Genomic DNA, 15,259 nt, shown 5'->3' with positions numbered 1-15,259 from the left:
TTTTTCCAAATCTCAGTACACTGTATATCAAATTTCGAGTCTGTAGACTTAAAATCGACAGAGTTATTGCGTAAGAAAATGTACACAGACACACACACACACAGACACATTCACTTTTATATAGATAACTAGCATGGACGCCCGGTGTTGCCCTGGTGTTTGGATGTGTATGTTGAGCAAAAACAGAAAAAAATGGTAGTAGGAAGGCAAGCTCGAACCCGTACCGCAAAGGAGGAAAATAACGGGGTAAAACCTAACGTTTATGCTGTTACGACCACCGCCAAACCGGAAGCGACATTTTTTTAAAATTAAGGCGAGACAATCTAAAGGAGAGGATAACTTTCAAAAAATATTGGCGAAAAAAGTGACCCTCCCCCTGTAGAAAAGTGCCTAGTTGAAGGGGATGATATTAATGTTTTTAGCCAATTTTTCGATATTTGTCGTATGAAAGATCGAACTTTAAAACGATACTGATCTTGCTAAAATCCGTCGCTTCTATTGAAGGTTTAAGGCAGAGATGCAAACACACATACATACATACATTTATATATTGGTAACTGACAATTTTCGACCCAAACTGATGAAAAAGCTTGCCCTATCCCTGAATACTCTTTATGTAAAATTTCAAATATTTAGAGCAGAAATTGTCTGAGTAATTTGGAAGAGACCGCAGGGGTCAATTTTTTAACTTTGACCCCTATTATGACCTCTTAACAATTATTCTTTTGGGCTCAAATCAAGTTATTAAGTTAGATCCATGCCCAAGGAACCTTTATCTACAACGTCAAGTGTGTAAACCCAAAATTGTCGGAGGAGTTTGGTAGAGTTCTCAAAGATCAAATCGTTGAACTTTGACCCCTTAATCGCCAAATTACTGGCCGAAAACCGATCACATCGATTTTCCCAAATCTCAGTACCCTGTGTATCAAATTTCGAGTCTATAGACTAAAAATTGGCAGGGAAATGTACACAGACACACACACACAGACACACACACACAGACACGTTCACTTTTATAGATATATAGATAGATAGATATACATATATACATACGTATATATATGTATATATATATATATATGTATATATATATATAGATATATATATATATATATATATATATATAGAGAGAGAGAGAGAGAGAGAGAGAGACAGAGACAGAGACAGAGAGATAGATAGATAAATAGATTGGATGCAATATATAGTAATTATTTAAAAAGTATCAAAAAAAAAACTCATGCGCCACCACCGAGAATCGAAACCAAAACGTTCAGCTCATGATATATTTTTCCTCTGTCGTAAATGACTGGGCTATGAAAAAATGTTTGCTGCAGGGTTAAAAATTAAAACATGAACCAATAGCTACTGCATTCGATATGCCGACGTCCGACCTCACCTGCCAAATTTCATTTTTTTTTTTAATTTTCACACTTTTGCACCGATTTTACCGGGCTAAAACCCAACTATAAAGTTTTATATGGATTCAAATACCTTATATATGAAGTTTTATGTTTGTAGTCCAAAACCTCTAGGAGGAGTTTGGTAGGCAAAGTTTGTTAAAAATATATATATATATACGTACAAGCATGGGTGCCCGGCGTTGCCCGGGTGTTTTGAGTTGTATGCTGAGCAAAAAAATTTAAAAAACGGTCAATTTTTTTAAAAACTTGCCCCCTATTATAACCACTTAACATTTATTCTTTTGGACTCAAATCAAGTTATTAAGTTAGATCTATGTCGAAGGAACCTATATCTAAAATTTAAAGTTTTTAGTCCTAAAATTGGCAGAGGAGTTTGGTAGAGTTCTCAAAGGTCAAATCGTTGAACTTTGACCCCTTATCAGCCAACTTTCTGGCCAACAACCAATCACATCTATTTTTCCAAATCTCAGTACCCTGTAGATCAAATTTCGAGTCTGTAGACTAAAAGTTGACAGAGTTATTGCGTAGGGAAATGTACACAGACACCCACACGCACACACACTTTCACTTATATATATATATATATATATATATATATAGATAGATACATACATACATACATACATACAAACATACATACATACATAAATATATATGGAATAAATTTTGTGTTTACTATAAACATTTTACGCAAATATTATACAAGTATAAATCATGTAGAATATCTGCATGAATATAATTACACGTAATAGTTAACAAAATATGATTATCCCTTTAGATAACTGAAGCATCTAATAGGGAATTAATTAAAATGAATCTTTAAGAGAATATGCAAATTAGCAATTTCACAACCCATATATAAGAAAATTATATTTTCTTTTTAAATAAATAGAAAATAGGGTTTTTAATATGAATATCAATACACACAAAAGAAAAACAAATTTATAGGAGTATAAATAAATAAATAAATAGATAGATTAAACAAAAATATATACGTATACATAAATATATATGGAAACAATGTTGTGTTTACTGAAAACTTTTACGAAAATATTAAGCAAGTATAAATCATGTAGAATATCTGCATGAGTATTATTACACGTAATAGTTAACTAAAGATGATCATCCCATGAGAAAACCGAAAAAACTAACAGGGAATTACTTAAAATGAATGTTTAAAAGAATATGCAAATTAGCTAGATCTTTAGCTAGTGAATGCAATTCCACAACCCATATATAAGAAAATGTTATTTTCTTTTTAAATAAATAGAAAAGGTTCTTTTTTAATATGAATATCAATACACACAAAAGAAAAACGAATTTATATGAGTATATATATATATATATATATATATATATATATATATATATATATATATATATATATAGAAGGAGGGGGAGAATGGAGATGATATACGTTTTTGCATGTACTTTCTATTTCTTTATGAAGTAACTTTTTAGACAAACATCTATAATTGCTAACATATAAAAACAGAGCATATATAAATATACGCAGTTAAATATAAATATACACAGTTAAATATAAATATACACAGTTCAATGTAAATATACACAGTTAAATATAAATATACACAGTTAAATATAAATATACACAATTATATATAAATATACACAGTTAAATATAAATATACACAGTTAAATATAAATATACACAGTTAAATATAAATATACACAGTTACACTACATTCCAGTGTCCACGCATTTATTCGTTTGTTTGTAACATATTCAAGTCCAAAACATCGGTACACCGAGATCATCCGACACTTGTATGTCAATCCCAAAACTTTCAACTATGGACTCTGTAATAAAGTTCTTTTATAAAAACATATCTAGCAAAGCAGCAAAATTCACAAAAGGCAAATAACACAGATAACATTTTCTCTCGAGGAACAATATAGAAGAGGGCCATTTCCAAATATGAGGATATGATTTTCTGTTCAAATACAACTTTTTATCCTATATCTTGTGATTTTTTATTTGTATATTGATAAAGGAATTTCAAATAATTTTGGTAATGGTTAATCAATTAACTATTAACAGTAAATTTCTCCTGATCAGTATTTTGCGTGTTTTCCATGACTTTACTTCATAAAACAATATGGCTATTCTTTATGGGTAGGGATGTTTTATGTTTTCCTGGCAACAAAAAAAATAAACGTAACCGATATATTTTTGTTTTATTTGATATTTATCTATTTAATGATTTATTCTATATAAACTACGTTTAATGAACCTACTATACAGATAATAAAGTATTTTTCCAGGTACTTGAATTTTATTTTATTGCCTTTGTACATTGCTTTATACCGGTGTTTATCACTTCTAGGTAAATATTTTCAAACTTGCACTATTTACTACGTGCACCGTTTCCAAGTATATTATACACTTGGTTAAAAGATTTTCGCGTAGCGGATATTTATTTTTTATTTTTGCAGTTACGCTCATTATTTTCGGTTGTAATTACTATTTTGTGTGTAGTAAATTATATTGTTGTTACTATTGTATATATTCTATGGTTTATCTTTAATCAATATATATATATATATATATATATACTTAATGTTTTTTGAAATTTTAATTAATAAATATGCTTAAAGTTTTTTTGTTTTTTTTTTAAATTTTACCTAATAAAGTCAAGCCTACGCAAAATCATAACCGCTTCTGAAACATTTAAAATAATTAAGATAAAAATATTAAAAGGAAAGAATAATCTTGCATCAAATTCTTAGTCATCCATAAAATTGTACTCGTTTTTCCTTTAGTTCTAGAGTTGTAAGCCAGCTTCCGATGGTTAGGTGTTCTATACAATTCTTCAGGTGAATGGTTCTCAGTAGACAGAACAGTTTCCGATGGTTAGTTTTTCTACACAAATCCTGGAGGTGACTAGATCTCAGTAGACAGTTCTTGAGTTGGAAGCCACAGAGCAACAGATTTTTTCGTGTTGACACGAATAAAACATATGCGAAGTTGCTACAGAAAAAGTTTAATTTTTATGGAGCAATTCTGGTTTCTGATTGGTTAGTAGCGGAACAGGAATTAATTTGATTCGTCAGTTCCTAGAAGCATCGTTTAGAAATAGAATCTTCCAGCTTTGAGGGACCATACCCCCTCATCAGCTCAAAAATATTGTATTTCACCCTTTAAAAAAGGGTCAAACACTTTATGAATGCTAAATGCTTCAAAAGGGCCAAATTCGCGAAATTTAATTTTAAAAAGGCCGCTCTGGTACCCCTGGACAAGAATATGACTGATCTCAGTATGACATAACCTTGTTTTCTAATATCATTTTTATATAATATTATCCTTGTTACTTCCTTAGTTAGGTAGTACGTTACGCTTTGGTAAAGGCCAAATACAAATTTAGAAAACTAAAAAGCTAAAAAAAAATGATAATTTGCGAAATCTGTTTTTAAAAACCTACTCTGTTAAAAATATGATATTGACATCCCTTTCATGTAGCCTTGTTCTTATAATATAATTATTATAATAATATATGATCATTGTTGTAATTTTTGTGAGAAAAGAACTTGTAGTAATTTCGACGTGTAGCGGGTCTTCATCAAAGCAAGAGATCAGCAAAATTTTACATAAAATGGGACATTCGAAAAAAAACAAGGCAAAATTGAATAACATTGTCTACCAAAACGTGCTGGTCTGAATGAGTAAATTAAACATTGCCTCTTACAATGTGATTTTATTATTTGTATTGAACTATGTAGCACAATATTACTTTCTTCGTATTTATTCATACTTATTATTTTATCTCATTTGTGTCAGTTCTATATTTAAAATACACTGGACAGTTTTCATAGAAACATATATAAACTCATATTTGTTGCGTATTATTGGTGTTTATTTCATGAAAATCTGATATTTGTCCTAACAAAAATATGTGTGGATTAGATATAATTCACATTCCATGAAATTTTCATGGATCTTGCAAGTATTAAATAATTCATTTTAAAATGATTAGTGCCCACAACACGTGAGTGTAGCTAGCACTATGTGTTTGGTAAAATTCTCTAACTTATAATCATGAATTATGGGATATGTATTGTTGGTAACATAGTGAATATATATATATATATATATATATATATATATATATATATATATATATGCACGCGCGCGTGTGTGTAAGTGTTTGTTTGTTTGTTTGTTTGTGTGTGAATGTGTGTTTATTTCATACCACGCGCGCCAACGCTTTCTCTCCCAGATATTAAAATAATATTATCTCCGTTGAAGAAAACACACGGATATTTTTATTCCTATATTATTTCCGTTTTAATAACGTCGTGGCGCATAAAGTTTTTAAATATATATTCCGAGGAAGACGCATCACGTCAGAAATATAAATTTTAAACAAATATATATTCGTTTATTTTACAAAATCTTTGCGTTGTAATTTGGTTTTTAAACGTATATCCTATGTATTTCATTTTAAAATTTAAACCACGCTTATATCAGGGCGAACACAACCATAGTGTGTGTGTGTATGAATTTTAATGTATTTTTATTTATGTGCGAGTTATAGTGCGATATTGATGTCATCCCTTAAATGATACAGTTTTCTTAAACGTAAATAACATGTACACATTATTTCCTGTGTGCCATAGAATAATATTACATAATCCATAATGAATATTGAAACGTAAACAAATGCGACAAAAAAAAGACTATTTATAAGTCCTCTTTCTTTGGATTTGAAACTGGAGGTATTGATGATGTCTTGATCTCCAGTAATACGTTAATAAATATCAAGCTTTTAGTTTTTTTTTGCCCTCTTTTTCTTAATATTTGACCAGCCGCTAGAGTAATCTTTCATAATTACCACTGTGTATGTGTGTGCATGTGCTTATATGTTCTTGTATATTATTCTTACACGTGTCTTTAACTACGTCCATGTTTAAAGGGCCCAACTACTTTCACCGTTTCTTATTCGCTTCAGCAAGCATGACTTAAACAGCAAAGCCTTTAATATTTGGATGAAATTCTGTTGATTCACTGTTCGGTTAGGCGGAAAATTCAAATCTGAGTTTAGCATTCAATTTCGCTTGTCAACTCGAAGGAGGTTCATTTAAGCGGGAAATGGCCGGAGAGGGAAGGAGAGAGAGGTGGGTGAGTGAATGAGTTTCATATAGAAGAAACGGGCATAGGTCAGAATTGTATTCTTAACTCGTCAATAACAGCATGGGAATTACCGGCGCCATTACATTTCAGTTTACCGTTACATTTGTAAGATTGAAGACCTTATCAAGAAGAGAACTTTGTAAATTGAGTCGGCAGGTAGCCAGAAATACGTGGATATATTTTGGAAAATCATAGATAAATATATAGATAGATAGAAAGGCATCGAGTAGGAAAACGCCATGGACCATAGAGCGTCTGTGAAAATAAGAATGGTCAACAGATATAGAAAAGAACGGAGACATATAGAGATAGAGAGAATACAGTTGTGCATGTAGGAAAAGAGATAGAAAAAAATTTATTACAAAGAGATCATGAATAAAAGCATGCAATGGCTAAGAAAAAGAAAATAGATGGGTACGTGGAGAGATAGAAAGAAAAGTAGAGAGACCATAATGGCAAGATGAATGAATGTTAAGGGATATTCTTTTATTAGATAGACAATGAAAAAGAAAGACAGAGAGAAAAAAAAACGGAAAGAAAACGGACATCTGAAGAAGGGAATAAATAGAGAAAATTATATACACTAACGTCAGTATTTCCTCTATTTCTTTGATTTGGTAATATATTCAAGTCCAAAACATCAGTACCCCGAGAAGATCATCCGACACTTGTATGTCAATCCCAAAACTTTCACCTATTGACTCTGTAGAAGCCATAAGGTTCTTTCATAAAAACATATCTAGCAAAGGAGCAAAATTCACAAAAGGCAAATAACACAGATAACATTTTCTCTCGAGGAACAATATAGAAAAGAGGACCATTTCCAAATATGAAGATACGATTCTCTGTTCAAATACAACTTTTTATCCTATATCTTGTGATTTTTTATTTGTATATTGATAAAGGAATTTCAAATAATTTTGGTAATGGTTAATCAATTAACTATGTACTGTAAGTTTCTCCTGATCAGTATTGTGCTTATTTTTCCGTGACTTTACTTCATAAAACAATATGGCTGTTCATTATGGGTAGAGATTTTTTAGGTTTTCCTCGCAAAAAAAAAAAAACGTAACCGATATGAATTTTTTGTTTTATTTGATATTTATCTATTTAATTATTTATTATATATAAACTACGTTTAATGAACCTACTATATCCTCTTAATATATAACTATTTAGTGTGTGCTTTTTATTTAACTATTCATTTATAATATATTTAATATTAACTATATTTAACAAGGGAGTTAAATGATATTTATCACTCGCTAATTACAGAGATGGGTGAGTTAATGAGTTCGTATACACAAAAGGATATTATTTTATTAAATAGACAGTGAAAAAGGAAGAAAGACAGAAAAACAGAAAGGGAATAAAAAGACAGAGAAAAGTATGTATACTAATATCAGTATTCTTCTGTTTCTTTCATCACTTTACTTACACAACCTTGATAGAAAAACTTATTGCTGTAAGCTAACTTTATGGGTTATAAAAGAGATTTTATTTTCAATCACTTTCATCACTATTCATATTTAGTCCTGGTCGATATTCATGATAATTAGTCCTACAAACAGAAAATCGCAAACTCACGCATTCAGATCTATTACTATTACAGCATATGTGGAAGATTTTCTTATGAGAAACGTACTTTATAGCATCGGAATTATTTCTTATTACAATGTTTTAATTAACTATTATATATTATACATATTAAACAAACAATGCTTTCAGATGTCTTTTTGAATGGCTAATTCATTTTCGGTTACCGGAATAGAAAGTTAATAGAATTTTATCTGTTGTGCAATGTTAGTATTTGACCATTCTAAGAAAGTACACACTTTTCAAATTTCAAACATCGTGCAGAGTATTAGATTTGTACAGATTTCATTTATGAATTTAAAAGAATCCCAATACTGTATCATGCTTGGTGATCCAGTGTCTTTTACTATTAGCTGACCTTTTCAGCTTCGTGTAACGGATTAGCAGATTAACAGATTACTATTATCGCTACAACTTCTGGCTTCAGTGTTTAAAATACAACAAAAAAATAATTGCAAAAGCTGCCTACGCCAAGGATTTAGGTAACTTTTTTGTTGTTGTTTTCGAAGACAGTAAGGCAGATAAACAGACATATTGAGAAAGACACATAGAGACGGGGAGCTATTTTACTTCCTTATTTTGAGACTGTGCATTTTGTCGACAACTTGATTAGATCTATCGATGAAACAGAATTTTTTAAAATCATGTGATCGCCATGCTGAGTAAACCAGTTGATGGCAAACGTTATCTGTCAGTGTAAAAATGTAGGAGAGAAGATCAATTCACTGTATGATTATCAACGCCCCCCCCACTTTTAACTTTTCACAACAACGATCCTTATTTTGTTTATCAATAAAAATTACGTATTAATTACTGAAGTAAAATTAAAGAAAAAATATTCTTAGCGTAAACTGTCTTTGCATACGCAATTAAATATTTTCTTTAATTTTTACAGGTTATTAAAAATAATCTTATTAATGATGGTAAGATTATCTATCTGTTCGTGATATAAGAAAAGTAATCGATATTTAATAGTATTTATATTATCTATTCACTGGGAAAAGAGTCAAGAGAAAAAAAGATGTGGACGTAAAAAGACAAAGAAAAAAAACGATTAGAATATTTTTATTCTGGCATTTCATCGCAAATACTTGAACGTAAAGGGTTAATATTTGGAGCCAAATCTACAGATATCAGAGATAATATACAGTAAATTGAGCAGCGAAATGTCTGCTTGAATTATAATTTAACTTTTGCATCTCAGTACAGCCAGAGGAACAGGGACCCAGGAGAGAATTCTTATATCTAGCAGTTCAGGGACAAAAACTATTAGAGTTTAAGGCTTTCCGGCATCTAGGGATTTTTACATTGTAAGGGTGGGATTTTGCTTCTTTTTTTTTAATTAGTCAGGGGTATTTACGACGAGGATGTGCAAGTGCTTAGAGTTTGTCAGAGACCATTTCATTAAAATACTTGTAAAACAGGCAAAGAAATACATCATGTTTACGATTGGACAGAGGTTAAAGTTTGGTTGCTACTGCGGGGCCTATTGGGTTGGCGACACTTTTTTTAACCCTGTCTATTTATGGTAGACGCACCATCACTAATATGGTCACAATGCACTATGCACGGGCGAATAATGGCTTTGTAGACGTACAGGATGCTATTACGTGTGAGTAACCGTCTAGCACGATCTTCTTCGCGCCGGCTTTGGCAAAGACCTCAATCCAATTCATGTTGCATTTTAATATTAAGCCGAGGAGTTTCAACGAATTACATTTAGGTAGTGTATCATTAGCCATAGCAATTAGTGGTTACTGAAGTTTCTTGTAATTATTAAAAGAAATAAGCTTAATCTTTGCAGCATTAAATGTCACCATCTACTTTCGGCCCCATTCCACTACATACTGTCGATTTTCCGGTAGGATTTTAGCCATTTTCTTAGATATGTGTTCATCCGTTTCCAGCCTGAATCTGTTATAAAGCGTGATGTAATCGGCAATTTTATCGAGAAGTTTATTTATAAATATCAGGAATGATAAAGGTCCAAGGATAGATTTTTGTGGCACACTCTCATTTATATTATGTTCTGTTTTGTTGTACGACTATCAATGACAACCTTGATTTTTCACTTGTCTAAGAAGAATTTGATTAAGATATACTGTACATATATCAGTGGACCATTATGGGAGTGGAGTTTGCTATAAAACTTCCGTGTGGGAACATGTGCTTCAATTGCTGCTTTGAACCATTCGGTAGCCTCATGTGTACATAGTTCCGCAGGAGGAGGACAGATACTACTTCGATAGAAAGGCTCTGATGTGATGTCGTCAGGCATCACATCTGATACTCTCTATGTCCAGTAATACCATATGATTTCATTTTCATGAGGATGCCATTGGCAGAATTCTGTAAAAGGCTTCTGCACTAGCCTCCTCTGCATTATCCATTTCGTACTATATTGTTTAGAGATTACAGTTAGAATATCTGCAATACAACGGGCTTGCCTAAATGCAAACTGTCGATTAGAAAGAAGTTTAGTATCTATGATATTGTAGGTTAATGCTTGATTTATTAAGGACTCAAATATATTGACGAAACAGGGAGGAGGCTAATGGGTCATAGTTGTGTGGGCCAGTTCTTTCGCCAGAAGTTTTAAAAACTTGTGCGACAGAAGCAATTTTTAGGAGTTAGAAAAGCATGATTCGGTATGGCATTTGTAGAAGAGTTTGGAGGGAGCCTAGGCTACCTCAGTAAAACATTATTGCTAATAGTATAGCAAGGATGAGACCAGGCCCACACGCCTGCAAGGTGTCTAAGGTTTTATGACATCACGATTATGGGAAGAGGTTGTTTTCAAATCACTGAGTGTGGCTTCTGTCCTCAAAGGGAAATTTGCTAGGGAGTATGTTGTCAGGTGTAAAGTGAGGTTGGAGGTAACCTATTGGACAAGCATGTTTGCCTAATCTGTAGCCGTGCAAACAACCTCATGTTTGTAGGATATTAGGGGAATTGTTGATTGTGCATTATTTTATAAGTTTTACAGAAATCGCAAGTTTCTAATTTCTGTGTTTTCTGGTGACTTAAACTATTTAAAACTTACTATTATTTCGTATTTCTATGCATTTTTACTTATTTGTACTGGACTTATGCCGGATAATTCTGCGGAATGCATGCTGCCTTTATGCAATTGGAGCGCACATATATCAGTGAACTATTATGGGGGTAGATTTTGCTATAAAACTTCCGTGTGGGAACATGTGCTTCAATTACTGCTTTGGACCATTCAATAGCCTCATGTGTACATAGTTCCGCAGGAGGAGAACAGATACTACCCCGATAGAGAGTCTCTGATGTGATGTCATCAGGCATCACATTAGATATTCTCTATAGATGGCATGACCTCTAGATGGCATGCTTTCTTGAAGTACTTTGCCGTTTTGAGTAATGGCTCTTCAGCGTCAGGGCGAGAGGTTAGGGCGATGTTTACCAGCATCACAACGTGACCAGCATTTCCGAAAGGATTATGGGCATTTGTTGCACCATCCTCGGAAACTGTGGTCAGGAATAGATTTAGAAATGATGCTTGCTGATCCTGTCAATTTTGAAGACTGAGCGGAATCGTGAGTGTCTCTTACAAGGAATGAGATATAAAAAAAAGCTATGTGTGATGCTATCAGCTGCGACTGTGTTTTTTTTTTTAATAAATACAGTTACAGATTAAAGCATGAAACTAGACTGAGGTGTAAATAAAACTTATAAAATAATGCAAAATCAACAATTCTCCTAATATCCAACACACATGAGGTGTAAATAGAACGGTCAAAATCATAAACTGCAAGAAGTATTTCTTTGTGGCATCCTATTTTTATCACATACTTTTAAAGCTTACAATATTATGTAAAACACATGAACGGTTTACATTTTTGCATTTAAAGACATAATAAAGGTATTCCTTCGCAACGTCGTTTAAGTAAAGCTAGTTGTAGATAATGCAAAGCGATTTATCTTAAAACTTTCCTGCAGATTTACGGTAAATCCGGTTGTGAGAAGCGTATTCCTATGTTACACGTCTGTATTTATAATGTGTATCACTATGTTAGACGTTTGTATATATAATAATACAAAAACACGGAGTAGCTAGAATCGCAGTCGTACGTTCTATTTCTAACATCAATTTGTCAGTTGTATATTGGAAGACGCTACGTTGTGAAATTTTCTTCGTGACATATCACTCAATAAGTATCGAGCCTGATACATATAGATGGCGCCACTAATTTAAAAACTGTATGGCTTTTTATACAGTACTCACTTTAAATTAATATATGTAAAACTGAACCAAGTCGGATTATTAGTTTACAAATTACAGTTATTTAAGTGAAGCTACTATTGAAACTTTTCAAACCATAGTAAAATATAAATTTCACTTCTCTGTGGGGGAAAAATACTACTTTTCATAAGTGTTCTACTTTGTTGGAACCATAGGATTAGAACTGGCAATAGGATTAGAACCATAGGATTAGAACTGGCATACTGACTTTAAACGCAGTCGTACAGACACAAATTATTTTGAAGGCCCAGATCACTACAATTCGACAGTTGTCTCTGTGATCTAAAATGTAAAAGCAAATAGAATAAATTACTTTCAAGCGGCATCACGTCTGTTTCGACCATCAGGGGAAAAAAAAGTAAAAACGAACGTAAATTTGTTGTTTTATTATATGCATATTGCATTAATTTTCATATGTGGGAGAAAAGAGATTATAAAACGACCGCATTCGAGAGGACAGGGGCGAATCGTTTTTCACAGCTGCGAGTGAGCAGATATATTAAGAGTTCGTGGTGAATACTGAGCAAAGAAGTGATAGTAAGAACTGTGGAGTTGGTGTGCTGGAGTTCAGACATTATTATTTTTATAACAGACGGCATTCTCGAAAAGCATCAAAAATAGCCTATAAAGTCTTTAGAAGTAATCGTAAATTAAAGTTACCTAAGATAGCCGTTCAGATGAAAATATCAAAAGGCATAAACATTTGTTGGTGAGATTGCTGGTGGATTCCGATTTTCCTCACAGTCGATCAAAAAATAAAAACGCGTCGACGATTCAGAGCAAGGTTTGCAACTTGTTCAACACAAGTAAAGGGACGTTGCGTCAATATTTGACAATGGATGAAACATGGATCCAGCACTTTACTCCAGAGTCAAACCTGCATTTAAGTGAATGGAGAGAAGCAGGTGAAAGCCACCCACACTGCAAAGCCGCAAATATGAAGAGACAATATTTTTGCCTCAGTATTTTTGGATGTACAAGATAAGTTGTTCATCGATTAAACTGAGAAAAGAAAAACACATCCATACTGAATATTATAGAACATTATAAGTGCGAAGAATTCACCAGAAAATGGTCATGAATGAAAGAAATATTACAAAGTCCATTGTCAGAATCAATCGCAACGATAACTAAACTTTATGAATTGCACTTCGAATTGTCTCCGCATCCATCGTATTTTCCATATCTACCGTCAACAACTAATGGCCGCTTTCAAATCATACAAAAATGTTCCATGGAAAAAGGTTTGGTTCGAATGTAGAAGTGATATTGGAAACTGATGCGTATTTTTAGGCCTAAAACAAATCGTTCCACATAAAAGTCTTCGAAGACGCTGAAATTAATGGCTGATCTAGGAAAAGGGACTACGTTATTAAATAAAATCGAACTTTGCAAAAGAATTGTTGTTTCACAATTTAGGTCCGAGACTTATTGAGTGATGTGTTACGTGTCGTGAATATATTCTGAAACAGGTCATTAAATTTGAAATGGATTAAAGATAATCGTTCTCTATGCTCTATCGTTATTTTCATGACAAGTGCTTGATTGGGCTTCAATCTACGATTACCCTGTACAAAACATCCGCAACAAATACTCGGCAATAATTTGCTTTACTTTCTATATGTGCCTAAAACTAAATTCTATGAGCAAAGTTTCACTCTTAGATATGCCTGTCTGTAAAACACAATACCGTTATACTGCTTCCCAACTGGCTATAACATGCTCGTTTTAAGTTTAATGTAAACATGTTCCTGTAAATCCGTCCTATTAAATAATTAAACCCTACCTAAGTTCCAACTTCACCGATCATCATTAAGCCTTACCCTTGAGTAGTCTTTAAGTCTTAATAAGCGGTTACCACCACTTCAGTAAAAAAAAAAATTATACTTGTTCTATTAGTTTGCAAGTGATTAATGGATGATTTGATTTTCTCGCAAAATCATCACCAATACAGTTCATATTCCAGCGTTTCTGTTGAAGAGTGATAGCTACGTATTTGTGTTTAAATGACGTTAAGTTTCTTTGCTATTTTCCAAGATTCCATTATAAAAAAAAAGCGTTAACTACACAAAACATATCGAACTCTACTTTTCAACTGTCCGATCACCAAGAACAGGCGTATATTATGCATTCTCTATTAGGATAACACTTCAGGGCTTAATACCAGTAGAATGAAAGGAAAGACTTCTTTAAAAAGAGATGTTTATGCCGAAATTCTCAATTTATAATTGCAACTAATGTATTTTTATTAACCATACTACTTAATTGCATATATATATATATATATATATATATATATATATATATATATATATATATGAACAAATGATTAATAAAACATGTTAAAAACATCTTGAAAAAGAGTTAAAAACATATTTAATTTTAAAAAGGAAGCACAAGATAAGTGGATAGTCCTTAATCCGCGGAGTTTCGAAGAAATACTCTCCTTTTCATCAGAGGGCAGGAATTAACAAAATGCGGGATCGGATTTTGCATATAAAAGTATTTAATGAAACCACAAGTAAGTCACAGATCTTACTTGGTTAAAAAAAAGGGTGAGGTAAGGGGAATAGGAGGTAAAAGAAAAAATGATCAAAAGATTTCACATGAATGGATAGTCCGGTTAAGGGTAAAAAATCCAAGAATGGTAAAATCCAAACACGGTCGAATTAAAAACTTCCAATCCAACAGGTAAGTTCCAAATGGTCCAAAATGATCCAAAAGGCAGAATTCCTTGGAAAAAATCACAAATGGAATGAGCTCCAAATCAAAATCATTAAATATATTATTTATATATATATATATATATATATATATATAT

The sequence above is a fragment of the Euprymna scolopes genome, chromosome 7 (genome assembly GCF_053919585.1).
Source record: "Euprymna scolopes isolate OS-2025 chromosome 7, ASM5391958v1, whole genome shotgun sequence".
Taxonomy (NCBI): Eukaryota; Metazoa; Mollusca; class Cephalopoda; order Sepiida; family Sepiolidae; genus Euprymna; species Euprymna scolopes.
This window is presented reverse-complemented; position numbering follows the sequence as displayed.